We start from the raw sequence: 27602 nt of genomic DNA, 5'->3' as shown, positions 1-27602 counted from the left end.
TGCGGGGCGCCCTGAAGACGTCTGCGTGGCAGCCGCTGTCCCCGGAGTGGCCGGGGGCCTGGGGAAGGCGGTAGAGGCGAGCTTCGTCCCCAGGGGTGCACTGGTCCTCACAGACGAGGTGGCATTCAGAGTCGGGCACACGCCCCCTCGGCGATGAGGCTTCTTAGCTAATGGCTCTGACTTCAAACAGCTGCATTGTCTGGTGGGAGCTTGCAGGAGTCACACGCTTCCTAAAGAGAGCCTCCATCCTGTACCTGCGCCTGCGTGTCATCCTGCGTGTGGAGCGAATCCATGGAGGCCTAAGCGACAATTCACATCTCCCCTGAAAGGACAACCTGAGTCACGTGGCCATCAGGTAGAGGCCAAGCAGGGTCTCTCACGGACACTGTTGAGCGAACCCCTGCTCCGCTGTCCCCAGCCCAGTGCTTCGGGGCTGCCCTTCCCAGGGAAGGCGGGAGCCACCTTCCTGGGAGGACAGACCCGCGGCCTCGCCCCTCCAGGCAGGACCTCACGGTCACCCGCAGACAAGGTGTGGGCGGCCTGACTCCCATCTGCCGGGTCTGAATCTGGTTCCGTCAGCAGCTTTAGTGTTTATTCCAGGCCGAGGACGCAGCTGCCCTCAGCTCCACCCCCGCCTGGGTCACGGGAAGAGGCTCCAGAAGGGATGGGCCCCTCGGAACAAAATCTGCCCACGCAGGCTCCGGACGCTGCGGACTGTGTCTGGCCTGGGCCACAGCCGGGGGCTGCAGACCGAGAGGGACACACACTGTGTAAAGGTGGCCAGAGCCAGCGTCCGTTTCTCCAAGCTGGGGGGCAGTGGTGTGATTAGAACACAGTGCGGTCCCAGGGGGCAGGCCCGCCGGCACACTGGCCCCATGTGGTCCCGACAGCCACCCCTCACACATGGCATGGCTCACCCCGTAGCCGCTGCTGCCCCCCGCTGCCGCCCACCCAGCCCTCCTCCGCGCTCACCCCCACGGCCAGCCGCAGCCGTTCCCGCGTGGGGAGTAGCACCAGGACCTCCCTGCGCTCCGAGGGCATCTCGCCGTCCCAGGGCCACTTCCGCCAGCCGCACATGGGGTCTCAGGACCAGGAGCCCTCCATCCGCCCTGCAGGAGAGAGCTCGTCAGGGGCGCGGCACCAGAGGCACAGGACCGCGTGTCACCACGCGTGGGCCCTCTTCCACCGGCCGGACACAGGTGCGGCCCTGTGCCCCCAGACTCACCCAGCTCCGGGCTCCCTGGGGACAGGCACCCAGCTGAGCTCCTGGCTGGGAAACCGCCCGCAGTGGAGCCAGGCCAAGGTCCAGGGTCATAAGTAGCCGGCTACGTGCAGGTTGATCGGAATGCAAATAAACAACGCGCCAGGCTGGCACCGCCCGGCTGCAGCTAAGCCAACTCCCCCATGTACCGCCTTCTCCTTTTCAGGGGCCGAGAGTAGGGCCACCCGAGGCCCGTGGCAAAGATCCTGGACCCAGGGCTGCCGTGGCGGGCACTGGAGGAGCTGGAGGGGCACCGCGAGTACTAGGCACGCCCGGGTCCCCACTGCAGCCCCTGCCGCTCGCGTCTGGAAATGAATCCCGAGGTAGCAGATGAGGTAGCGGACACTGGTCCCCAAACAAGGTCTCCCTGAAGGCCCACTCTGATCCCTTCGGGCCGAGGTCACAGCCTCCTGCCGGGCCCTGAGCCGGTGAACTGCTGAGCTCGTGAGCTCTGACCCGCGGGGAAGAGCAGTGTTAAAGGGCGGGGCCCCTGTAGCCCCCTGAACGCGGTTTCTGCTCCCACAGGCCGGCCGGCACCCCCGTGTTTCCGTTACGGGGTGAGCCTGGAAGGGTCCCGAGCTGTCCCTCATTGAGAGGGACTCCAAGGGGCTTTTATTTGACAAACACAGGAAGCTCCTCAAGGGGCAGCTGGGCAGGTCCTAGGGAATTCGGTTCCCGCTGTCCCTACGTCTGGCCCTATGGGGCTGGAAGGTGGGGAACACAATGGAGAGAAGGAAACCTCTTGCCGGCTCTATCTGCCTGTGATTCCCGCCCAGCTGTACGGGTCGCACGTGAATCTGAAGAGGCTGCCGCCTATCTTTTTCTCTCCAGGGTGAATGCAAAACTATTCTCTTCCGAGATGTGTGTGCCCTTTTTACCGGCAACTTAATGATTTTTAAAATGGCCAAAGAGCCTGAAAACAGATGCTGTATCCCGTGATCCCCTGCATTGCACCCTGGTTGCTCGATTCACTGGCCGAGATGTCCTGTGACCCACTGACGAGAGGTCCCTGGCGCTCCTGCTATAAGGAGCAAACAGGGAGGACGTGAGGTGACCGGGCAGCTGCACAGAGTGTGGGCACACACACACACGCACAGAGGAACCCTGAGGTGGTGGACGGAGGGACACGGAAGTGGGGCTTCTCCCAAGGAAGGTGTCAGGGACGGACGTCAGCCCCCGCTGGGCATTCAATGATCCACAGCCGAGATGCTCCGTCCCAGGTGTGCTCCTCTGACCAGTACTGGGTGACGGTGCCTCACTTGCCTGTTCAGTGCTGGCCGTGTCGTAGGTGACAGTTGGCAAAGGAGCTCCAAACACCTCCAGTGACGAAAAGGAAAAGAAAGGCTGCTTCTTGTTGATAAATGCTCCACCTTGCATCATGTATCAGGTATCAGGGCAGTGGGTGCACTTCCCGGAGAGGCTGCAGAGGGTCTGCACCAGGTGCCCCGGGGCCCGCTCCCACCAGCCAGGCACCCCTGTCCTCTGGCTTCTCAGGAAGGTGGGAGTGAGATAAACACACTTCAAACACTCGTGTCTTCAGCCAACATCATTCTCAATGGTGAAAAAGTGAAAGCATTTCCTTTAAGATCAGGAGCAAGACAAGGTTGTCCACTCTTACCACTCTTATTCAACATAGTTTTGGAAGTCCTAGCCACGGCAACCAGAGAAGAAAAACAAGTAAAAGGAATACAAATTGGAACAAAAGAAGTAAAACTGTCACTGTTTGCAGATGAAATGATACTATACATAGAGAATCCTAAAGATGCCACCAGAAAACGACTAGAGCTAATCAATGCATTTGGTAAAGTTGCAGGATACAAAATTAATGCACAGAAATCTCTTGCATTCCTATACACTAACAATGAAAGATCAGAAAGAGAAATTAAGGAAACACTCCCATTCACCATTGCAACAAAAAGAATAAAATACCTAGGAATAAACCTACCTAAGGAGGTAAAAGACCTATACTCAGAAAACTATAAGACACTGATGAAAGAAATCAAAAATGACACAAACAGATGGAGAGATATACTATGTTTTTGGATTGGAAGAATCAATGCTGTGAAAATGACTATACTACCCAAAGCAATCTATTCAATGCAATCCCTATCAAATTACCAATGGCATTTTTTACAGAACTAGAACAAAAAAATCTTAAAATTTGTATGGAGACACAAAAGACCCTGAAGAGCCAAAGCAATCTTGAGGGAAAAAAACAGAGCTGGAGGAATCAGGATCCCTGACTTCAGACTATACTACAAAGCTACAGTAATCCAGACAGCATGGTACTGGCACAAAAACAGAAATATAGATCAGTGGAACAGGATAGAAAGCACAGACATAAACCCACACACCTACGATCAACTAATCTATGACAAAGGAGTCAAGGATATACAATGGAGAAAAGACAGTCTCTTCAATAAGTGGTGCTGGGAAAACTGGACAGCTACATGTAAAAAATGAAATTAGAACACTCCCTAACACCATATGTGAAAATAAACTCAAAATGGATTATAGACCTAAATGTAAGACTGGACACTATAAAACTCTTAGAGGAAAACATAGGCAGAACACTGTATGACATAAATCACACCAAGATCTTTTTTGACCCACCTCCTAGAGTAATGGAAATAAAAACAAAAATAAACAAATGGGACCTAATGAAACTTCAAAGCTTTTGCACAGCAAAGGAAACTATAAACAAGATGAGAAGACAACCCTCAGAATGGGAGAGAATATTTGCTAACGAATCAACAGACAACGGGTTAATCTCCAAAATATATAAACAGCTCATGCAGCTCAGCTCAACATTAAAAAGGCAAACAACCCAATCCAAAAATGGGCAGAAGATCTAAATAGACATTTCTCCAAAGAAGACATGCAGATGGCCAAGAGGCACATGAAAAGCTGCTCAACATCACTAATTATTAGAGAAATGCAAATCAGAACTACAATGAGGTATCACCTCACACCAGTTAGAATGGGCGTCATCAGAAAATCTACAAGCAACAAATACTGGAGAGGGTGTGGAGAGAAGGGAACCCTCTTGCACTGTTGGTGGGAATGTAAACTGATACAACCACTATGGAGAACAGTATGGACGCTCCTTAAAAAACTAAAAATAGAACCACCACACGACCCAGCAATCCCACTACTGGGCATATACCCTGAGAAAACCATAATTCAAAAAGAGTCATGTACCACAATATTCACTGCAGCTCTGTTTACAATAGCCAGGACATGGAAGCAACCTAAATGCCCATTGACAGAAGAATGGATAAAGAAGATGTGGTACATATATACAAAGGAATACTACTCAGCCATAAAAAGGAACAAAACTGGGTCATTTGTAGAGATGTGGATGGAGCTAGAGGCTGTCATACAGAGTGAAGTAAGTCAGAAAGAGAAAAACAAAAATTGTATATTAACTCATACATGTGGAGCCTAGAAAAATGGTACAGATGAACAGGTTTGCAGGGCAGAAAGTGACACAGATGTACAGAACAAACATATGGACACCAAGGGGGAAAAGCGGGGGGTGGGATGAATTGGGAGATTGGGATTGACATATATACACTAATAGGTGTAAAATAGATAACTAATAAGAACTGCTGTATTTAAAAAAATAAAATAAAATTCAAAACAAAAAACCACTCACGTCTTCTGAGCCGGGTGGGTGCTCAGGTGGGGAGCGGCCACCTGCTGAGGGTCTGTGGTTCTGGGTCTGGGGGGCGGGCCACCCCTGCACTGGGCCCTCCTGAGGGCTGCTGCCCCGGGATCCCTTCTCTGTGCAGCCTGCCTTTCTCTGGATGAGAGAAAGCATCCTCTAGCATGAGATGGACCTGCCAAGAATGTTCTAGAAATGAAGCTTCTGAACCATAAGCCCATAAAGAGCAGGTGTCACAAAACATCACAGGAAAACCATTCAGCAATAAAAGGGAGCGGAATACTGGTAGGTGGACAAACGTCAGTCATGCCGACCCAAAGAACGCATCTTACATGATTCTATGAAATGTCCAGAAGGGGCAACATCCACAGAGACAGGAAGCAGGTGTGCGATGCCTGGGGGGAGGAGCCTGCACACGGCGTGGGGACGTGCCACAGTCAGACGGTGGAGGCTGCACAGTCGTAAGTTTACCAAAACTCACTCAATTGTTCACTGAAAATGAACGTACTTTACAGTATGTAAATCCTACCTCAATAAGGCTACTAAAATACATGTTATAAAATCGTAGAAAACGACAAAAAGTCATCGGTCGATGGCACAGAAGCCGGAAATGCCCCTTCCAGCAGGTGTGTGTGTGTGTGTGTGTGCGTGCGTGTGCCACGTGTGAGTGTGCACACGGGCGTGTGCACGTGTGAGTGCCCTGATGACAGGCTCTCCTGCACCATCAGTACCGCGTGTGGACCCTTCCCCGCGTGCCTCGCCTGCCCTTTACGGAGCCAGTTCTGATGGCCGCAATGGCCCATTTTAGGGAGTTCAGGGGTCGAGCTGCTTAGTTAGCGGTCGGGGAGGGGAGGCCCGCCTGCCTTCCGCCCCCGCTACGCGCCCACGTGCACTTTGCCCGCCCCCTCTGGTGCGCCTCCGGCCTGACCCATCCGGCGTCCAGTGAAGAGCCCAGCCCAGCCCAGCCACCCTGGGCCGTTCTCACACCGCTTCTTAAAGTGCTTCTTTTATTGTCACCTTTCCTGAAAAGGCGGTTGGCCAGATGCAGCGTATTTTGCTCATTTTATCCGTAGGGAACGTGAGGCACAGAGAACCAAATGCTGTGCAGGGCCCCGGGCTACAGTGTCTCTAAGAACCCCCCCAGAGTCACGTGACAAGTGCTCATTCGCACGGACACGTCCAGGGTGACTCCCGCACTCAGGAATGACAGACGTCAGCGTTTGGGGAAGCGCAGGGGTCTGACTGCCGTCGGGAGTTGCAGGTGGGTGCGGAGCGCTGGGGGGTCCCCGAGGTGCCTCTGCTGGGCGACGGGAACTGAGGACCCCTCACAGCGCCAGCCCGGTGACGGAGACACTGGAGGGTCGCCCCGCGGGTGTCCAGGGCCCGGGTGCCTGTGGGGCTGAGAAGAGCCGGCCCAGGGGAGAGGCTAGGCGGCTGGAGCTCTGCCTGCTGCCCACGCGGGCGGGCTGTGCTGCGTCTGCCGCCCGCTCCACCTCTTGACCTCCATTAAAACCCAGGGCCCAAGAGCAGGGTGCGGGGCGGCGTGCAAGCCCATCGTCCACCCCTTGGTGCGCCAGGGGCTTTTCCTCCAGCTGACAGCTGGCCAGGGTTCCAAAGCGACGCCCTGCGGGGAGTAGCCCCAACAGCAAGTGCTGGCACCGCCCCCCCCCACGCCCCCGCACCCACCCGGGCTCACCTGCCACCCACAGGCTTCACACAGCACATCGGAGGGCGCCTCTGGGCCCTACTCTCAGGCTAAGATCCAGGGACACGATGGTGACAGGCAAAGAAAGGAAGGGGGCCGAGGGACCGCATTAGCAGACACAGTGGGACAAGGGTCAGGCCCACCACAGCTACAGGAGCACCAGGCCCCCGGCCCCTGGGGAGGGACCTCCCAGCACTCACTGGAGACCGCTTCCCCCAGGCTGTGCTCCGATGTCCCTCTCACGCAACTCTCTAAAACCAAGCCACCCAGTAACTCGCCCTGGCACTGCAGCTCCTGCCCGGTCCCCCAGTCCAGCCGGGGAGCTGCTGTGAGCGAGGGAACCTGCTTCTGGGCTCACTCCCTGGCCCTGATGCCAGTGCAACAAAGCTCCCGAGTCAACTGCCCATCTGTGGGGCACTTGCGTTTTTAGTGTCCACGCAGCTCTCAGGAAGAGGAGGCACGAAAACGAGAACTTGGGGCAGAGAAGTGTATCTCAGGGATGTGTGCCTTTCTCGTGTGTTCTCACAGAATGGTTTCTACTTCAGAGAAATGAATCATAGCGAACAAAATTCTATGAAGTCAGAAAATTAGCCAACCTAGTTGAACAAGAAATTAAATAAATGAATTAACCCGAACAGTAAAGGCATCTGAGAAGCACGGCAGGAAGGACAGTGAAACTGTCAGATCGTGGGAGGGGCTGCCCTGTCCCCGCGTCCCTGGGCGCAGAGATGGATCTGGAAGAATTTGCTGAGGCATGGGAACACGTAAGGGCCGACCGTGTGGGGCGTGGACATGGCTGGGGGCCCATTTGGGCCCCGGAGTTCGGGGTCAGCAGGTATGGACGCCCACACTAGGATGGGGACTGGCAGCAGGAAGTCCGCCGGCGCCCGGCCCCCAGGGGGACACACTGGGGGGCAGCAGAGTGAAACACCTCTTCTGTGAAACCCGAGCCCTTCCCAGTCTTCAATATAAATCAACTCATGTGTTACGTGTGACACTTTATTTTCAAGACTCCCTAAGCCAGGGTCTCCCACACTTGCCCTGAAGCCCTGTGGAGGGGATGAGGACAGGGGGTGCCCGGGGACCTTCAGCCCAAGCAGCAGGTGAGGGGGGGCCAGCCGGCAGCCCCAGAAAGGACTACGGTGGCTGGTGAGGTCAGCTGGCTCACGTGTTCAATTTGCCTTGGCAAGATTTGAAGGAAACTTCTATTTCAGGCCTCTGCTTCTTCCCCCGGGAAACAGCCTGTCCCAGGACCACCAGCCCCTACGGACGTCAGATTAAAACAAGCCCGTCGGGCTTCCCTGGTGGCGCAGTGGTTGAGAGTCCGCCTGCCGGTGCAGGGGACACGGGCTCGTGCCCCGGTCTGGGAAGATCCCACATGCCGCGGAGCGGCTGGGCCCGTGAGCCATGGCCGCTGAGCCTGCGCGTCCGCAGCCTGTGCTCCGCAACGGGAGAGGCCACAACAGTGAGAGGCCCGCGTACCGCAAAAAAAAAAAAAAAAAAAAAACAAGCCCGTCACACTGCAGCTGCCACCATCACCGGGCCGGGAATGGAGCTGAGTAGGAAATATCGGAGCGATGTGTGTAGCAAAGATTCCTTAAATCTGCGCACCGGGCTGGGATGCGTGCTGTGTTTGTGCTTCCCGAGTGTGAAAACCTCATAACCCCTGGATTAAGAAAGCCCAAGGCAGCAAGTGCTCACAACATGCCCTGAACGCGCTGCCCCTTCCCGTGGGCTGCAGGAGGACGAAGCCCGCAGGAAGGGGGAGCGTGGGTGGAGGTGTGCGGTGCCCCGCACCAGCAAGGCTCCCCGGAAACAGACTGCGCTTGTCCCGGCCCCAAGAAGCCATCCCCGTGCCCCGCCCCCAGGAAACGCTCCCCCCCCCCCACAGGAGCCACACCCTCCCTCTGCGTCAGTCCCAGCTCCAGTCACTGTGCCCTTTGGATCACGACAGTGCACAGCCCTGCAGAAACAAAGCAGCCTCCTGGGACCCAGCTCTGCAAGGCAGAGGGACACAAGGTCTCGAACCTGAGAGGCAGTCCCTGGGGCCAGAGCCTCGTTTCTCCCCGTCTGAGGGGGAGCGGGGCCCCTGCGACAGGGTGGTGCCCACCACGAGGTCGAGGCGAGCTCATTCCTGCCAAGGGCTTGAGTCCACGGAAAGGAGGTGCGAGCAGCCCCATGAGATTTCGCCTCCGCAGCTCCCGCCTCCATTACAGGGCTGACGTGGGGGACGGTCACCCTCCAGCAGAGACCACGGCTACGCGCTGATCACGCGCAGACGGGGCTGCAGAGCCGCCTTTGATCTTAGGGGGCTGGACGCTAGGGCTGGGAGTGAGGCCACAGCTAAGGTCCCACTGGGCAGGGGGCGGGGGACGGGGCCCTGTCCTCCCAGGACCGACGCACACACGGCTGTGGTCAGCGGTGCCTGTGAACGAACGCAGGGAACCCGCGTGTCGCGCAAGCCTGCGGGGCCCAGGGGGGCGGCAGACGTGCGCTCCGAGGCTGCGCGGGGTGCTGAGGAAGCTGATGTGAGGCTGAGGCAGGAAGCCTGTCCTGGAGGACGCTTGTCATTTGCAGGAACTCCGGCGAAGGTTTCGAGTCTTCTGTAGAGAACAAGGGATGCGTGGCCCGGCCCTGAAGACCATGACAACGGGGTGTGGGAAACGCAGGGGGGCTGCAGCTGCTCCAGCAAACCTGCTCCCTGACCTTCCATGGCTCCCAGCCGCCCAGCGCCCCTCCCCCTCCAGACACCACCTCCCCAGAACAGCGTATCACTCGAAATCTCCACCTGGCACGGTGGATGGGGGTAACTTTGAACATCAGGAAGAATGTAAAGGTCACATCAGTTAGGAAAAGAGGGCTCCCTGCCGTTAGGGGTGAACCTCGACCCCAGCCGGGGCCCCAGTCCTGGATGGAGCCTGTGGTGGTGTGCTCACTGCGCCCTCCTGTCATCCTCCCAACCCCTCACCTCCTGCTCAGGCCCCGCCCCCCGTCTTCCTGCAGCTGCCTCGGACCTCCCCTCCCCTCCCCCCCCCAGCTGGGACTGTGTTATTTCAGGGGAGCGGGTGCTGGGGGGACTGCCCGTCCCAGCATCTCTGGTCACAGTCCCCTGAGCCGCCCTGGAGCACATCCCTACCCCCATTTTCCATCTCACCCGGCATTCCCACCACTGAGTTGGGTCTCATCTCCCCTCTCACTGTGAGAGCCGCTTCCCAGAGCGCTGGATGCGCGCACCAGCGGGGCTCCTGCCAGCAAGCAAGGGGGGGAACCCTAAGCCCAACCCCTCTGAGGCATAGAACGGGACAGCTGGGGGCCGGCGTGGGGGGAGCGGTCCTGAGGCCCTCAGTTACTTTCCCCCTAATGTCCGCTCTCCTCGGGTCACGTCACTTAAAGGGGTGAAACAAGACACTGTCCTTGTAGCCCCTCCATTTTGGTAGGGTCTCCCCTGTGGGTGGGACGGTGGCCCCGTCGCCCCTGGGGCCCTTCACCCCTCCTGCACAGGGCTTTAAATTGTGTACGCAGAGCACAGACTTGGAAATTGGGAACGGGGCAGGGAGCGTGGGTCACAGACAGATGGAGGGTGTTGGCGGTGGACGGAATTTGGTGTTTGCAGAAACCACCCCTGCCGCCGCAGGACGGCAGGGCTGGGGTGTCCCTGGGGAGAGCTGCCTCTGAGTCACGCTGATGGGCACCCCCATCTTATGACAAGCTGGGGGCAAGGACCTCCTTGTTCCCATTGCAGGGATAAGAGCACTGAGGCTGGAGGAGCTGGGTGCTCGTGCAGAGGCTGCAGCTGGTACTTGGCTGGGCAAACTGGGGCTTGTTCCAGTTGGGGACGTGGGGCTCTGCTGCTCCAGCTGTAACCTCCTGTCGCTGTCACCAGCTCCGTAAGGTCGGCAGAGGAGCCCTGGGGTTGCCCTGCATCAACCCTCAGTCTTGCTCTGGGGCGACCCAGGATGGGAGGAGGGAGTGCAGGAAAGGACAGGACTCGGCCATTTATTACAGCTGGGCAGTGGCCCAGGCCCCACCCCCAGCTCCCATTTACCCCTTCTGCTCCTAGAGCAGATTCTTGGATTTCCCTCCCCGCCAGCCTCCTCTCTGTGCGGAACTTGCCATGACTGTGAACTTAGGAATTAGAGCCCCTATGCCCCCAACACGCCCAGAAGAACGAAGCCTCCTCTCTGCGGAACTTGCCATGACTGTGAACTTAGGAATTAGAGCCCCTATGCCCCCAACGCGCCCAGAAGAACGAAGCCTCCTCTCTGTGCGGAACTTGCCATGACTGTGAACTTAGGAATTAGAGCCCCTATGCCCCCAACACGCCCAGAAGAACGAAGCTGGCTGTGCACAGGTGGCACTTTGCCCGGCCGTGTGGAGCAGGGGGCAAGGGCTTTGGGGAACAGCTCAGCACCCACGCTTGCAGCCCTGGCCAGCGGGCGGCCGTGCACGCAGCTCAGTTGCAGGAGCTCCTGCCTTCGACCCCGTCTAGCGAAGCTGACTTCTTCCCAATTGTGAGTGGTCCAAAGCAAGGTGCCTGTGATGTATTTGTGTGTCTGCTGCTGGGTGACTCGTTTCTGCCCCTCGAGGCCTGCCTGCCAGCTCTTCTGGGTAAGCGCCTACCCTCGCTGGGAGCCCACGCTGTCCCACTGCTCTGACGCACAGGGACGCTGGAGCTGCAGCTCAGCAGAAAGACATGCTTTGGAAAGTACAGTGGATTTTGGCAAAAGGCTGTCCAGGTGCCAGGGCCACACGCTGGGGCTGTCTCCCCTGGGAGGCCGCGCGGGGCAGGGAAGGTGCTGACGCCGGCGCCAGGCTATGGGTTCCACCCCGGACTGGCCACTGGCAGCGGGGTGACGTGGGGAGGGGTCCCCGAGTCTCCGCACCTCCACAGACCCTGTGCTAAGCGACCTGGCGGGCGCGGGGCAGAGAGGCGAGGTGGGGACGGCCCACCCCACGCGGAGGGGGTGTGCGGCTGCCACTCGCCGTGGATGGCGACAGGAAAGCAGACCTGTCCAGTGCGTTTTATTACTGCTTTTGAATCCTCTACACACGGGGCAGCGCATCTCACCCGCGCGGGGGAGACCCGCCCGAGGCCTCTGAGGGTCCCGTGCGGGCTGCGGAGACCCAAACGCAGACCCGGCCACAGCAGCCCTGCTCACCTGAAGGCAGGACTCTGCCCTGAAACAGGCATGAGGACCTCGGCCAAGACAGAAGGTCGCGGCACCCGCAGTGCCGGCCGGGCAGCGTGGGGCAGGTCACCCCCGTGCTTGGCGGAATCCATCCCTTCATTGATCCGGGAGGAGTCCGCTGAGCCCACAGACGAGCTGCCAGGTGCTGCCCGAGTCCCTGGGAAACAAAAACAGCCCCTCAGCCACGGCGCTCCGTCCCTCCTGCCCTCTGCTCTGGACAGCAGGCTTGGGAGTGGCCTGGTTTCTTTCTTCTCCCACCCCAAGTCCAGATGGTAGCAAATCCTCACGGTTTTATCATCCAACCACGCCCAGCACCTTCCGGCCACGCCCCCCCGCCACTGCCTGGTCCACACCCTCTCATCTTTAGCCTGGACTAGCGCAGGGGCTCCCAAAGTCTCCTCTCTCAGCCCCCAGCCTTGTGCTCTTAACATCTCAGCCCCCAATTCTTGCTAAAACACGGGGCAGATCACGCACTCCAGCTCAAAGCCCGAGAACGGCGCACACCTCCCACCAAGGAGAGACCGGAGTCCTGAAACTTACCTTGGCCTTCAAGCCCCTGGACCTTGGCATGTGTCCCCTTCAGAACTCAAGGCCGTGGCCATCACACGTCCCCCCTCCTTGAGAACTCAAGGTCATGGCCATCCGGTCATCCCACATACCACCCCCCGCCCCCTTCTCCTGGCCTGAAGAGAAGCCCTGTCAGTGGCGGTGGACCAGCGCACTTGGTATTACACTTGGCCACGACCAAACCCATTTCCTAAGCGGAAGTGTCACTGTAGACCCTGACAAGGATCCTTCCAAGTTTATAGGTCTGTCTGACTTTTACAAGGTGGCTCAGGTTCCCTGGACCAACCCCAAGGTTTCCATCTGCTCAAGGTCACAGCAGTACCCGAGAAATGTAAACCAAGATGGACTGAGGCTTTTCTCAGAACCTCCATTGGGTTCTCAGGTCTGGAGAAGCACACCAGGGCATTCGGAGGCCAAAAGGTCTTTGGAAGTCTTTGGAGATGCTGTTAATGGCACGTGTTGGGAGTGGAATTCACGTAATCTGGACCCTCCCTCATGATGAGACTCTCGGAACAGCCACCTAAAGTGTTGCTCTTCCAGAACTTTCTTTTTCTTCGCTTAGGAAGCTGAGTTCTGGGGCTGGGGGATCCACCAGATAAGCTCCTCTTGTTGGCGGGTGGAGTGAAACGAGGCTGTTGTCTCATGTGTCGTGTGCTGTGACCTCAGCGCCCCTCGTTCAGTGTAAGAGGTGCGTGTGCTCTACAGACGTGTGTCCTCACCAGCCACTTGCTGGCAAGGGACCTTGCCGAGCTAGCTAACCCCTCCCACTCAGGAGTCCTTGAACCCCTCCCTGCTCAGCAGAGCCTGACCTTCGCCTGTCACGGCCTCCTGCCCCTTCCCAGCAAGGTTCCACCTCCGGGGAGCCTGGCTGAGACCTCACATTTGCACTTTCATACTTTCTTTAAATATAATGCATTTTACATTTCACCTCTGTATATTTACACTTTAAACTTTTGCAAACGCTTTTCTATACGCCATCCCGTAAGACAAAAGGGACAAGAGAAGCGCCCAGGAACAGAACCAATCACCGAGACCAGAACCGAGACACCCGGCCGGTGGGCTCTCACCCTGCCTCCACAGGGCTAGCCAGGCCAGGGGCCTCCCGGCCCAGATGCCCGGGCGGGTCCTCCGTGTGTTCTGAGGGGCCCTGGCTCGCTCTGGACCAGAGAAGTCCTGAGTGCAGACCTCCCCGAGGTGCACAAAGGGGCAGAGCCTCCCCAGCCCCTGCAGCAGGAAATGAGGCGTCCTGCGATTCCAGAGAGAATGAACAAGACTGCTCTAGTGAAAGGGGACGGCGGCTGCTTCTTCTCGACTTCACGTTATGAGTTTACAAGCCAGGGGTGGAAGCTTATAGACGGGGTCCTGAGCAGCAAGAAAACCGCAGACCTAGCTCCCGCACGCAGGCAGAAGGCCCGGCACGCGGCACAGAGACGCCCACGTCAGCCTCTCCCCGCTGCATGACTCCCCAGGGGGACCCTTCCGCCGAGGCAGCGGCGCCCCCTGCTGAGAGCTGTCGAAGGCTGAGAAGTGGAACGAAAACCTGAGTCCGCAGCCAGGAAAGCACGGTATTGAGGAAAGGCTGAGCCTCAGGCCAGACCGGCCCAAGCTCCAGGCGACTTTGGGCCCGTTCCCCTGGGCGCCAGGACACTGGGCCTGTGCAGGCAGGCTGGCCACAGACGGGGTGCCCAGCCCGCTGGGCTCGCGGCTCCGACGCCCGGCTCTTCTGCTCGTCCTCCTGCTGCTGAGGGTGTGCGGGTCCTGACACTTGTCATACGGAGCCCCGGAACACCCAGCTCCCGGCCCCTGCAGCAGCCCAGGCCCAGCGGAGAAGCCGCGCTCGGTGCCTGCTTTCGGGAGACCAGGGAAGAGCCAGGGCGGGAGCCTCTGCATAGCGCGCGTCTCCAAAGACATTACTGATCCAAGTTGCTGTTAATGGCAAAGAATCGAGAACGATTTCAAATACACACCAACTTCAAACCAACAGCATCAAACCAACAGTTCCAGTTTGAAACACGCACCATTATTCATGAAACAGCGCTGGTTTAAGGGCAAAGCCGTGGTGGGCGGGAAATGGCGGGTGTGGTGACCAGTTATCCGAAGCCGACAGCCCTATGATCCTACTTCCCAGGGCGCAGGAATGGTTTTTCCAAACCCTGGGTATTTTCCGAGGGCGCTCCACGTGTGGGCGGGGCACAGACACCCACCCCAGAGCCCGGTCTCAGGGTCCAGCACCAGTAAACGTCCTCTCTTTCCAGAACCCAAAGGACGAATCCCAACGGCAAAACCCCTCGAAGCTGAGAGAGAGCCGCTCAGACCTCAGGAGCATCGGGGCTCTGGGGGAGAGGCACCCTGGGAGGAGGCAAGGGAGGCCGTGGGGGCAGAGCGTCCTGGGGGGCCAGGGGAGCGCCCCTGTCAGGGACCAGCTTATCTGGTTAACTAGTCACCTGGCAAGAGCTCTGGGAAAGGCGCGGATGCGGGAAGATGGACAGATGCCCGAGTGGGGGCTCCAGCACCGACATGAGTGGGCGTCCACTCCGCCGATGGGGCCTCATGTGGCCCGAGGACGTGCCCAGGTGGCACGGGGCAGGCCTGACGCAGTGTGGACCCCGGGCGGCGGTGGGGGGGGCCCTGGTGGGTGCGGGGAGTGGCTGCTGCCTGCGAGCTTCCCAGACCTTCCTCAGGTTATGGGAGCGCGGGCGGGGGGGGGGGTGGGGGGGGGGTGGGGAGGGGTACGGGGGGGAGGGGCCTGCTCTGGCCTGGGGCCCTGACCCTGCTGCAGGTGTGCACTGCCCGGTGCTCCCTCTGCCTGGAGGGTGAGCTCCGGGACCCCTGCGCGTTCGAAGGCAAAGTCAGCCCAGGACACAGAGGTCCCCAGACTGGGGAGGGTCCAGGGCCCTACCTCACGGAGCAGTGGCCTGAGGCCCACAGCGGGGGGCACCTCCTGGGGAAGCAGAGGCTTCCTACACGGGGGCCCCCGAAGGGTCTCCATCACCTTTCATGCTGCACCCAGCACGTGGCTTGCGGGGCTGCTGGGAGGGGTTCGGCCAGCAGCCTGGTGCCCCCGCCCCGAGTCCCAGCCCCTGCCTGCCGGCCCCCAGGGCTGCACTGGCTCATCGACCACGGCCCCGGAGGAGCACGTTTCACCTGTGATCAGGGTCACACATGCGTGTTGGCCCGGAGGAAGCGCGAGGCCTCCAGCGGACGCCCCACGGTGGAGGCGGCCATCGAGAGAACGTGACCACCGGCTGACCACCAGCCGGACCCAGACGCTCCATACCCGCCTTCGGACGCAGGCTCTGCCGCTGGTCCCCGCAGGAGAGGCAGCGTCAGAGCCGCAGCTGAGGCCCTCTGGAGGTGAACTCAGCCAGACCGTCAGGGCCTCCGTGTGAACTTGAGACTCTGGCGGGCGGGGTGCCCGAGACGGGCGTCGCACCCAAGCCCCTGCTTAGTAAACTTGCACCTGCCGCCCAGGTGTCTGACTCTTTCCTGGTCTCTCCCGCCCTCCACGTACGGAGCCAACTTCAAATGCCACCCAGGAAACTCCCGAGCCTGCGAACCAGCCAAGGGCAAAGCTGGGTGGGTCGCGGTGAGCGCCGCTCCCTGAAATCGCTGTTCCCGCGTTGGGAGCGTGCGCTAGGGCTCGGGGGAAAACTTTACTTATCGGGGTCCCAGTCACGAGTTAGCTGGCCGCTCCTGAGACTCCAGGGCCCCAGCACCCGAAAGGGGCCCACAGGCCCGTGCCCAGCCTAGAGAACCACGTGCGGCCTCGTGGCTGCCCAGCCCTTGTGTGTCCGCCTGGCTGGGCCACGTAGCTGGTGTCCAGCTGCTTGGAGGGGGTTTTGGGGTGAAGTTATGGTCTAAACAGCTGACTTAAGTAAAGCCGGTGAGCCTCTGCAGTGTGGGCGGGCCGCACGCAAGTGGTCCAAGGCCTTGAGGAAAGACTGAGGTCCCTGGAGGAGGCCATTCTCCTCCAGACGGCCTTCGACTCGAGTTGCAGCGTCAGCTCTTTCTGGGTCTGCAGCCCTGCCACCTGGCCCGCCCCATGGATTTCAGACCTGCCCGCCACTCAGTCGCTATCCAGCCCCTCAAAATGCAGCTCTCTCCTGGAGAGCCACGACTAAACCCCCATGTTCCACACCCACTCTATTTATCTAAACCCACATTCCTGCATCCTGGTGACACCCTGCGGAAAACACATGGGCAGGTGGGGGGCTCCTGCACGGTCCTCTGCCCTCCTCCCTTCCAGGGCACCCCGCCTGCCGGGTCCAGGGAAGCAGACCCGTCCCACCTCCTCTCTGCCCTGCGCCACGCGCTGGCGTTTCCCTCCTTTCTCCTCCCACCAGCCTGGCCTGTGCCGCCCACGTGTCCCGCTTGGGCCAACAAAGCAGCCTGCTCCCCTGCCGCCCCTCCCTCCCTCCCTCCCTCTCCTCACAGCTGCCCAGACAGACATCTGGAAACAGGGTGGGATGCGCCTGTCGCCTGCCCAGGGCAAGTCCTCCAAAGGCACCCCTGCCCCTCAGGACGTCTCCCCCTGACTTGGCGCAGCGGCCGGCCTCTGTCGTCCTCCACCTCCTCCTCTCCTGCCCAGCCCCTCACCTTCTCTGCGTCCAGAATTCTACGGGGCCTTCCCACCACGGCCCGCACGGGCTCCCCACCTCAGGGTCCCCCCACCTTGGGGACCCCACCTCTGCGCCGTCCCGAGTGCCGTTCCCTCTGCCTGGGATGCGCTACCTCAGGCCAAGGCCCCTTCCTACCGTCCACTGGGCTCTGGCCGCCAGCCACCTGGCACCGACCCTGTATCTCCCCGGGCACGTGGACTCCTGTGTGCCAGACCTCTGTGCCCCCCGTGTCCTCGGGCTGGTCTCCCGTGCTGCGCCCCACACTTCCTAGGGCAGGTCTGTGCCCGGCTGCTTCGCTGCCCCTGGGCCCAGCTGCCCGGTGCCCACGCATGAGAAGCCCAGGGCCACGTCCCTCTCTTGGGAGCAGAGGACAAGCTGCAGGGTCACCCGTGGCTTCTTCTACAAGAGCAGAGGCAGGTCCGCTCAGCCCTGTGTCCTGGCAGGGGCTCGACTCGTGGCACAGGGCATGCACCTGTGAAGATCCCCTCCAAGAAAGGACTGACTTTCACCCGCTCCCCCCAGACTTTTCTTCCTGTCTGGTGGGGCTGGGAGGGAGGCGCCAACAGGGCGTCTTGGCCGTGGCCTCAGGGGACGAGGAGAAAACGGCCAAGGGCAGGGTCCCCTGGGCATCCAGGCGCACAGGCAGGCACCGCGGCCTCAGGGCTCGTCCTGCCGGCGCTCAGCCTCCCTCCTGCATGTGCCGCGCTGTCAGGATCACACTCTAGGTGTCCTTCCGCCAGGGTTTGGGGCCCTGGGGCCCGCGGGCACCCTGTAAACCTCTCTGCTTCCTGATCCATTATGTTGTCGAGCGAAGTAACTGGAATAACGACCCCCTTGGTGATGACAGAAGCTTAATGTCAGCATCAGAGTCAGGCCCGTGCGTGCAGGCGGTGCCCCGGGAACCAGCGGCCACCCAGACCCGCCCAGAGGGGCCGCTGCCATTGCCGCCAGGGGTCCCTCCACGGGTGCCTAGAGAAGGGAGCCTCAGGTGTCGGGCCCTGTCGTGCTCTGTAGACAGGACAGGGAGCACGGTCACGCAGGCCGCGTCTGGGCTTGTGTGGGGAGCAGAGGGCGGGGTCCCTGGGGCGCTGACACTGGTGTAGGGCGCGCGGCCCCCTTTCCCCACCCCGTCCACACATCTGTGTCGTGACGGCCACAGTCGCTCTCGCACTTGCTCACTGAGTCGCCTCGCTGACTGATCCACCAGCCTCCCGCCGGGCTTCCCAGCAGGGGCACAGGGGGGTGTGGACTGCAGGCTGAGGGGGCCCAGCCCAGGGTGCAGGACTGGGGCACAGGGGGGTGTGGACTGCAGGCTGAGGGGTGCCCAGCCCAGGGTGCAGGACTGGGGAGGGGGCCGAGCCCAGGGGTGCAGGACTGGGGAGGGGGCCGAGCCCAGGGGTGCAGGACTGGGGAGGGGGCCGAGCCCAGGGGTGCAGGACTGGGGCACAGGGGGGTGTGGACTGCAGGCTGAGGGGTGCCCAGCCCAGGGTGCAGGACTGGGGAGGGGCCGAGCCCAGGGGTGCAGGACTGGGGAGGGGGCCGAGCCCAGGGGTGCAGGGACTGGGGAGGGGGCCGAGCCCAGGGGTGCAGGACTGGGGAGGGGGCCGAGCCCAGGGGTGCAGGGACTGGGGAAGGGGCCGAGCCCAGGGGTGCAGGACTGGGGAGGGGGCCGAGCCCAGGGGTGCAGGGACTGGGGAAGGGGCCGAGCCCAGGGGTGCAGGGACTGGGGAGGGGGCCGAGCCCAGGGGTGCACGGACTGGGGAGGGGGCCGAGCCCAGGGGTGCACGGACTGGGGAGGGGGCCGAGCCCAGGGGTGCACGGACTGGGGAGGGGGCCGAGCCCAGGGGTGCACGGACTGGGGAGGGGGCCGAGCCCAGTGGTGCAGGACTGGGGAGGGGGCTGAGCCCAGGGGTGCAGGACTGGGGAGGGGGCTGAGTGCAGGGGTGCAGGGAGATGCAAGGTTCCCGTAGTCAGAGACGTTCCCACCCTGCTGGCACCCACCCTCAGCTGCGCCCAGGTGCCTGGGTCACACTGTGTGCTCTAAGGATGGGGGAGAACAAGGTTCAGGTGACTCCGACGCTTTCCTGAGTGACAGCCGCCCTCAGACAGCAGGTGTCATCTGAGAACATCCCAGCCCCACGGTCCTGCCACGGCAGAGACCTGACCAGCTCCTCAAAATCCAGTCATTTCGGAAATAAGGCACAGTTCTTGTCAAGTACAAAGCACCTGGTCTTTGCGTCAGGGACACTTCAAACTTTAAGGAAGCCAGCGATTCTGTGGAGGCAAGTCTTGTACTTTTCCAAACCAACCACCTTCCTAAAAAGGCTGAGGCCTCGAAACCAACGGGCCAGGAGTCAAGAAGCAGCTCTGCTCGCCCTGAGCACAGGGCGTATCTGTGCACTGTCAGCCACCTGTGCCGGGGCGGAGGGCGGGGGGGGCAGCCACGCCTAAGAAGATGCGCAAACGGCCCTCCTGGCGGGATCAGGTGGCCGAGCCAGGAAACCCGAAGGCCTGCACCTTGTCAACATGGCTGGCTGGCGTTCAGCCCGCCCTTCTCAAGAGTAAAATGGCGCAGCGACGGCTGGCGGATTAAAGCTCCTGGGGAGTTACTGCTTCCAGAAGAGGGGAAATGGGGGCCCTCTGCAGGCCCCTGTTAGGAGGAGGGCAGAGTGCCCCAAACAGTCCCCGTGGGGCAGACCAGTCCTGGCTAAAGTGGGGCTGGGGTGAGGTGACAGGCGACCAGGCCCTGCCCTCTGAGTAGCCGGCAGGCCACCCAACCTTGCCGTGTCCTGCTGAAAACCACGCTGAGGTTCTAGCGGGCCTGTCTTCCCGGTCTTGGGAGGCCTAGGATCTCCTGAGGTTCAGGTTCACGTCTCTCGCTCACTGCAGGGACTGCTCGGTGCCAGACCGCAGTCCGGGAGAATCGGCACCCGAGGACAGCTGCTCTCGGAAAAGCCACTCTTCACTTGGGGGCCACAGGGCCCTGCCACGCACACAGCCCCGCACGTGCCACCTACAGCCCCACCGTCGGGGCGTGGACCTCAACATACCCACCAGCCATCCAGCCCGTGCCCAGAGGCCAGGAAGGGGCTGCCACAAAATGCCCACCTGGGCCCACAAGGCCACCACTTTAATAACCTAACCCAGGTGAGCAGGAGGCTGGGGCCTCTGTGCCCTCGTGTCACCACAACCTGGTCACCAGAAGATCCTTGAAAGTCCAAGGGGAATGAACTGGACACAACTATGTCACGTGGGGCGTGGCTTCTAGAGCCTCCTCGTGTCAAGCAAGCAGCTGGCCCTGCGCACCCCGGCCCCCAGGTAAGCACAGCCGCGGGGCCTGGCCTGGGCCTTCCCCCCACTTCCTTTTGTCTGCCTGCCTCTGCTGGGAGGACACTGGGACTGGGGGGGTGGGCGCGGGACACACATCCCTTTTTGTCTTCAGTCACATTCATCCATACTTGATGGAGGCAGGGGGCCGAGGTTCCACAGAAAAGCGGGGACAGGGGTGTTTCAGGGCCAAGTGGCCAGCAGCCCCCTTCCCGATGGAAAGGCCCAGCTCCCCACCAGCAGCGTCCTAGAGAAGTCCGCTCGCCTTTCAAGGAAACTCAGAAGGTGGAAGAAGACACACTCACCCACTGACCCCAGCGCTGGCCTCAGCCCCTCCCCCGCAGCCCCTCCCCCGCAGCCCCTCCCCCGCAGCCCCTCCTCACTCCCCAGCCGCTTTCTGCTCCAGCCTTCCTTTCTGGGGAGAAGAAGAGAGGGGCTGTGGCCACGTTGCTAAACCAAGGAATGCCCTCAACTTGGTGATTCACAGCTAATGTCGTTTTGTTGCCTTGCGCCAATGCCACCAACATCTCCGCCCCGCCCCCCCCCCCCCCCCCCCCCCCCCGCCTCCACACACACAAATCACCCAGAACAGCCCGACCCTGTGACCTGGGAAGTTCCAGTCCCCCTGGGAATCCCATACCCTGCAGGCAGGCAGGTACCCCTCACCTGGGTGTCTCCCTCTCGGTGCTTTTGCCGGTCCTCCAGGCTCCTCCAGGTCAGCCTCAGGCAACGTTCAGAGTCGCGCCCTCTCCAAAGGAGCTCAGAAAGCCCACGTTTCAGGCCGCACCTGGATGGAGAGTCGGGGAGGGGGGCGGGGGGCGGATAAAGGAGGCCGCGCCGCCAATGCAGACCAGCGCCGCAGCCCCGGACTGAGTCGGGATTACGGGCCAACGTGGGGTGTGGGTGTGGTGATGATGGGGCTGCGAGAAGCCGCGGAAGGAGTGCAGGGTGGGGGTGCCGGAGGGGGCCGGGGGGGGCGGGGGTGCCGGAGGCGCCGGGGGCTTCCTCTAGAAGGGCTGGCCGGGACGCGCCGGACCGCTCCGCGCAGAGCCTGGGCCCGGACCGGGTCTCTAAGTAAGAAGCCGCCCAGGGGCGATAGCAGGCCCGGGGGAGGGTCCTGACCTTCGTCTCTGGGTGGGACCTAGAGGCGTAAACCAGGAAAGGCGACGGCGGTGAGGTGACAGCCGTCGGGTCCGGTGCCCGCGACCCCCGGCAGGGGCCGGGGCCGGGGTCGCAGGAAGGGGGTGCCCCCCGCCGCGGAGACTGACACGCTCACCTGCGGGGATCAAAGTCGGCGTCCAGACAGGGTTCACGGTTCCGGGTCCGGGTCGGGGTCTGGGTGGGCTTCGGGGTCCGTATCGGGATCAGGATTTGGGTTCGGGTTGGGGTCCGGGTCGGGGTGAGGGTCCGGGTCTGGGTCAGGGTCCGGGTATGGCTCCGGGTCCGGCTCCGGTTCGGGATCGGGGTCCGGATCCGGGTCGGGGTGAGGGTCTGGGCGAGGGTCCAGGTCGGGGTCCCGGGGCGGCGGAGTAAACGTCGCCGCAGCTCGGTTGCAGTCAGGCTGGAACCCGCGGGGGCGGCGGTTGGGGACGATCCCCAGGGGGAGGTGCCCGGGCTCGGGATTGGCCGGCGCCCCAGCCACTGCCCGCTTCCTCCCGCCCCCGCCCCGCCTTCTCCCCCTTTCTCCCAGCCCCGCCCTTCCTCACCCCCCCACCACCGCGGCCCTCCCTCCCCGCCGGACCAGCTGGACGGCCCGGCCGCGGGGCTTGAGCATCCCGGGTCGCACCTTGCTGAGGGTGCAGCCTCACGGGGTCGCAAGGTCCTTGGGTCCCATTCTCCGGCGTTCGCACGGGCCCGGGCGCACCGGTGGTGTCTGGTGGAAACGTCCCGCCGGACCTCCACCAGCCAGCGCGCACCCGCTTGCACTGGAGGCACAGCGCGGAGCGCGGTGCCTGGCGAGCGGAGGTGCGCCCAGGGACCTGGTGACCTGCGGGGGGACCCAGAACCCACCAGTGGGACGCGCGCGAGGCGGCAGTGGGAGAGCCCGGCGCGCGCGTGGAGGGATGCGCGCCGTTTCTAGTGCCGCGGGGCCCGAAGCTGATGCAGCCGCGGGACCCCGAGGAAGGGCTGGGGTATGATGTCGAGAGAAAAGTAGGCCCAGGGCCCTGGGAGGGGCTGCGAGGGAGCAGTCCTGAACCCTAAACCTCACCAGTTCCCAGCTTTGTTTTTCTTCATAGCTCGTGTCAGCTTCTAGTATATTACCTTATTTACTCTTTCATTTTGATCAAGTCCCCCCACCAGGACAGGTATTTCTGTTTGCTGCGGAGACCCAAACACCTAGAAGAGTGGCTGGCGGCTCACGGTTATTTGTTCAGTGAGTAAGTTCGTACCTCGGGGTCACACTCAAACCGACAACTGGGGTAAAGCTGTTCCCAACTCCATTTACTCATGGCTTCCTTGGGACGCTCTCAGTACTGCAAACCTCAATTATTTCACAGACTCAGTTGCGGTGTGATTTTTCAGGTGTCTCCCCCCCACCCCACTCAACGGTGAGAGCCTTGTATTTGGGTACAAGGTATTTTTCATAATGCCAACCATCTACTGGGCACTCAATAGTATGCTGAATTCTGCAAGACAGGGACCAATCTTCCTATTTTATAGAGCAGGACAGTGAGGGTTGGAACAGATCAAAACTCGGGTAAGGGGGCACAAGGCTTTCCCCTGTTGCACAGCCTAGAGAATATCCACCGTGTCCTGCTGTCCACGTTTGCCCTTCACTATGTAGTCAACACTCCGTGGGTGAGTCTCATTCGTCGGCAGGCAGAAACTTGTTGAATAAATGAATTTATTAGCAAACTGTTATAAATTGTGCCCTTACATTTATTCAATTATGCCCTTACATTTACACCTTTCCAAACAGCTTTATCTACTGTCTCATGTGATCAGCCCAAAGTGAAAACTGGCAGAGGAAGTTTTACACAGTGGCTAAGCACGTGGATTCTGGAGCTGGACTGTGGGGTCCAAAACCTGGCTTTGTCACTTTCTTGCTATGTGATCTTAGGCTACTTAAACTCTCTTTGCCTAAAAAGGGGATGATAATAGTACTTACTCATGGAGGGGTCTGAGGATTAATTGAGTTAATATTTGTAAAACATTCAGAAAGTGCCTGGCATGCAAGGGCTAAGGAAGCGTTAGCCTCTCTCCTTTTTTCCACCCAACAAGACAATATGCAGATAGAACAGATCAACAACGTAAAACATGTGCAAAGCACCGGGCCCTTTGTCTCACAGGGAGGAGCTCTGGTGGTCTTAACTTATTCCTCCAGCCCTTCCACTTCCTTTCTAGCTGCAGCGGTGACAGAGCAAAGACCCACGTCAATGAGGATGGCCCCTGCCATTGTGCCAAGAAGGACAACGTGAACGGTGAAGAGCTTGGTGCTGGGGACAGGGTAGCACAGACCAGCATGTTCCAGAAACCTCAGGAAGGCTTGGAGTCCAGGTGTCGTGATGCCTGGATATGTGCGTTGTCTGGGTGCTTTCTGGTTTTGTCTGTGTTGGTTTATAAGCTTGTAGGGGAGCCGTGACAACTCCCGTATTTGCCCAGGCTCACTGTCTGGAATCCCGAGCTGGCCATCCAGATCTGCACTGGTACAGTCCACACCCATCTCCAGGAGGCCTTGATCTGCTCATCTCTTTTGTCCTGTCCTCAGCAGAGATGGGGCTGAAGGGCATCAATCTTCCTGACGCTCCACTGGGTAGCAGGGGTTGGCTGGGATCCCCTCTCTGAGTGAGTTAGCTCAATGTTTCCCTTCCTTTTACATCTTCATACGCTCCAAATTGTCACAAGACGCCCTGCACGCAATTCTATGTCTGAGGCTGTTTTGTGAAAGTTGTCAGATAATTCCAAGTATCAATGTTAATATCCATGAGCAGTTATTACACATGGTGACAATTATCTTACATAATTAACGAAGGAAATTAAAATTTACTTTGTGACCTCTTCGGTGTCACAATAACTGGGCAACAGTGAACTTAGTCTCAGTTCAGTCTAAGATGCAGTTTCATTTTCCTAGAAGGTGCTGAAATAACAAGTTGGTGCTGCCCTGGTGCCCTTGCTGGAACGTACCACCAGCCTGGAGATGCAGCTCCGAGGCCCAAGGCAATTTCCTATGTGATAAACATTATATGCTAAACAGCAAAGGCTGTTAACCTTTCTAGCTGAGAGTTTAATGATTCTCGCTCCCTAGAAAAAGACATAAAATGTCCAGCCTGGAGAGGAGGGAAGGAAAATAATTTTTTAAAATTATATATTTACAGAGAAAAATGTCCGGATGGAAATACATGAAAACACACAAAAGTAGTAAGATCTTAGGTTTTTTTGGCTTGTCTTTTTTGTTAATGAATAATTCCTAATAGTAATAAGAAGAATTATTTGTAAATAATAAGTATCAAATAAATAATAAGTATCAAATTATTTCTTACTTGGTACGAATTAACAAAGAAAAACACCCAACAACCTGTTGGAAGAGGGAATGCTTTAGTTCCAGGAAACAAGATAAATTGCTGGTTGATTTCTCCATCCTCAGTTTTTTAGCTGCAAAAATAGAACAGAATTTCAGCTCTGTCACTGCAGCCCTGCCTAAGGATGCCGGTGAGGAGAACTGTCCTTGCCTCAAGGCGCAGAGCTCCAGCTCCACCCGGGGCCCATCTCACTGTGGATCAGCTGTTTCTACAGATTCCCTGAATAACTGGCCCACAAACTGCTGCTTCTGCTTCAGGGTGGGCTTCTTCCAGAAGCCTGGTACCAGGCTTGTTCTGTTTTGTTGTTTCAAAAAGCTTCTCTGGATGTAGACTTTTCTCTTTGGACCCTGGTGGCTCCACTGCCTTGCCAAATGATTTTTCCCTCTTAAAGAGAACAGTCGTCGAGAAGATGCTTTTTGTTTATTTGTTTTTGTTTTTAAAGGGGGAGCAACAGGCGCTCTCACACGTTGCCGGTGGGAATGCAAAATGGTGCGGCCAGTTTGGAAGACAGTCTGGGGGTTTCTTACAAAACTGAGCATATTCTCACCATACGATCCAGCGATCACATCCCTTGGTATTTACTCAAATGAACTGAAAACTTATGTCTGCACAGGAAACCTGCACATGGATATTAATAAGAGCTTTACTCATAATTGTCAAAACTTGGAAGCAACCAAGATGTCCTTCAGTAGGTGAATAGAATAAACCTTGGTTTTATTTATGTTCATCCGGACGATGGAATATTATTCAGCAGTCGAAAGAAATGAGCCGTCAAGCCATGAAAAGACATGAAGGAACCTTAAGTGCGTACGACTAAATGAAAGAAGCCAACCTGAAAAGCTACGTACTGTGTGATTCCAACTATATGGAAAAGGCAAAACTATGCAGGCAGTGAAACCATCAGGGGATGCCAGGGGCTGAGGTGGGGGAGGGAGGGATAAGCAGAGCACAGGGGACTTTTAGGGCAGTGAAACTACTCTTCATGATACCGTAACGGTGTCATTGTACGTTTGTCCAAACCCACGGGAAGTACACCGCCAAGAGTGACCTGAAGCGAACTATGCGTGGACTTCTGTTAGTAACAATGTATCCACATTGGCTCATCAGTTGTAACAAATGTGCTGATTCAGTAGAAGATGGTAGTAATAGGGGAAATTGGAGGAGGGATGGGGTGGGTATATGGAAATTGGAGGAGGGATGAGGCGGGTATATGGAAATTCTCTGTATTTTCTGCTCAATTTTTTCTGAAAACCTAAAATTGCTCAAAACAAATTTTCAAAAGGGGACTGTGCTGTGGGTTGATGAGGATATGTGTCCATGTAAATAAGTATTAAAAGGGAAGGTGGGCATAGAAGAGAATTCTTGAAGACTTAAGAGTTAAAAAAATGCCAAAATCATGATCTCTTCACCATCGCTTTGACAAAATTCTTTCCCTTCTCTCTCATTTGTAGGATATCTTTCCAGGTGGTAGAGAGGCAAGCGGCCCTGTACACCATTTAAAGAACAAAGCGGTTGGGAAGCAGTGGTGCTGGGGGAAGGATCACCCGAAGGCCTGCTTGGGCAGGAGATGCACCTCCAGGACGGCCCACGTACCTGGCTCATAGCCAAGCTCACCGCGCCTCATGCGGGCCTCTGAAGGGGGCTTGTGTCTTCCCAACAGGACAGCAAGGGCAATGAGGACCATGCCCCAGTCCCCTTTATGACCAAGCCTCCGAAGGCACACCCTGTCACGTCCCCCTTTATTCTAGTGGCCAGAGCGGGTCAGGAAGTCTAGCCCACCCTCAGGTGGAAGGCAGGAGTAGCAGAGATGCTGTGGACATATTTTAAGATCCTCACCCCACTCAGCGGGGCTGCGCTGAAGCATCTTTTGGAGCTCTGGACAGCGTGACAGCTACCAGCCAGGAGTGGCTGTTGACCACCTGAAATGGAACTGGTCCAAAGTGAAATGTACATTAAGTATAAAACACACATCAGATTTTGAAGACTTAGCACGAAAAAAATGCAAAGTATCTTATTAGTTTTTAAAATCCCAGTTACGTGTTGAAATGACAGCGTGTGTGTTTCTGTTGGAAAGGCCCTCTGGGCCGAGCACTTAGGTCCCCAGGCCCCCAGTGTCCCTTTTGCTCAAGGATTCAGCCCCGCCACGCCCTCTCCAGCTGGATCCCCACAGAATCTGGGCCTTTCTCTGTCACCGTGAAGGACCTCGACATGTATTGGAAAGTGGCGACCTTTCGGAAGGCTGTGCCTGTGTGTGAGGTTTGGAGGAACGACAGGGCAGGGGCCGGAGAATTTCTTGGGGTGCAGACACTCCAGCAAGACTTCTGGGTGGTCTGGAAACCACAGGGGGCAGCAGCCAGGACAGGGTTCCTGCCAGCGGGAGGGGGGAGGATGGAGCTGTGTTTACCCGCTCCCCGGGGGTGGGGGGGGGACACTCGGAGCCCTGGATGGTGTCACGAAGGATACTGGTGGGCTGAATTGTGTCCCAAAAATCATGTTGATGTCCTAAGCCTCGGTGCCAATGAAGGTGGCCTTATGTGCAAGTAGAGTCTTTGCAGGTGTATTCAGTTAAGATGAGGTCATGCTGGGCGGGGTGGGGGGGGTATGGGGCGGAGCATGATCACACATGACCGGGGTCCTTGTAAGAAGAGGAAAGATGCAAAGACAGACAGACAGGGAGGAGAAGGCCACGTGACGATGGAGAAAGAGAGTGGGCTGCGTGTCCTTCCCCGTGTCTCTCTCCGTTTCTC

At 58.7% G+C, this 27602-nt stretch overlaps 1 protein-coding gene across 1 annotated transcript in view; it reads right to left on the bottom strand.

The window, feature by feature from the left end:
* Nucleotides 1-21874, bottom strand: part of FRMD1 (FERM domain containing 1) — a 36233-nt gene extending 14359 nt beyond the window's left edge. The window contains exons 1-2 of the mRNA XM_032651170.1: nt 21612-21874; nt 21002-21122 (exon numbers count right to left, since the gene is read on the bottom strand). The gene's annotated coding sequence lies outside the window, so the exon portion shown is untranslated. The remainder of the gene's footprint in view (nt 1-21001; nt 21123-21611) is intronic.
* Between the last annotated feature and the right edge of the window lie 5728 nt (nt 21875-27602).

The sequence above is a fragment of the Phocoena sinus genome, chromosome 12 (assembly GCF_008692025.1).
Source record: "Phocoena sinus isolate mPhoSin1 chromosome 12, mPhoSin1.pri, whole genome shotgun sequence".
Classification (NCBI taxonomy): domain Eukaryota; kingdom Metazoa; phylum Chordata; class Mammalia; order Artiodactyla; family Phocoenidae; genus Phocoena; species Phocoena sinus.
This window is presented reverse-complemented; position numbering and strand designations above follow the sequence as displayed.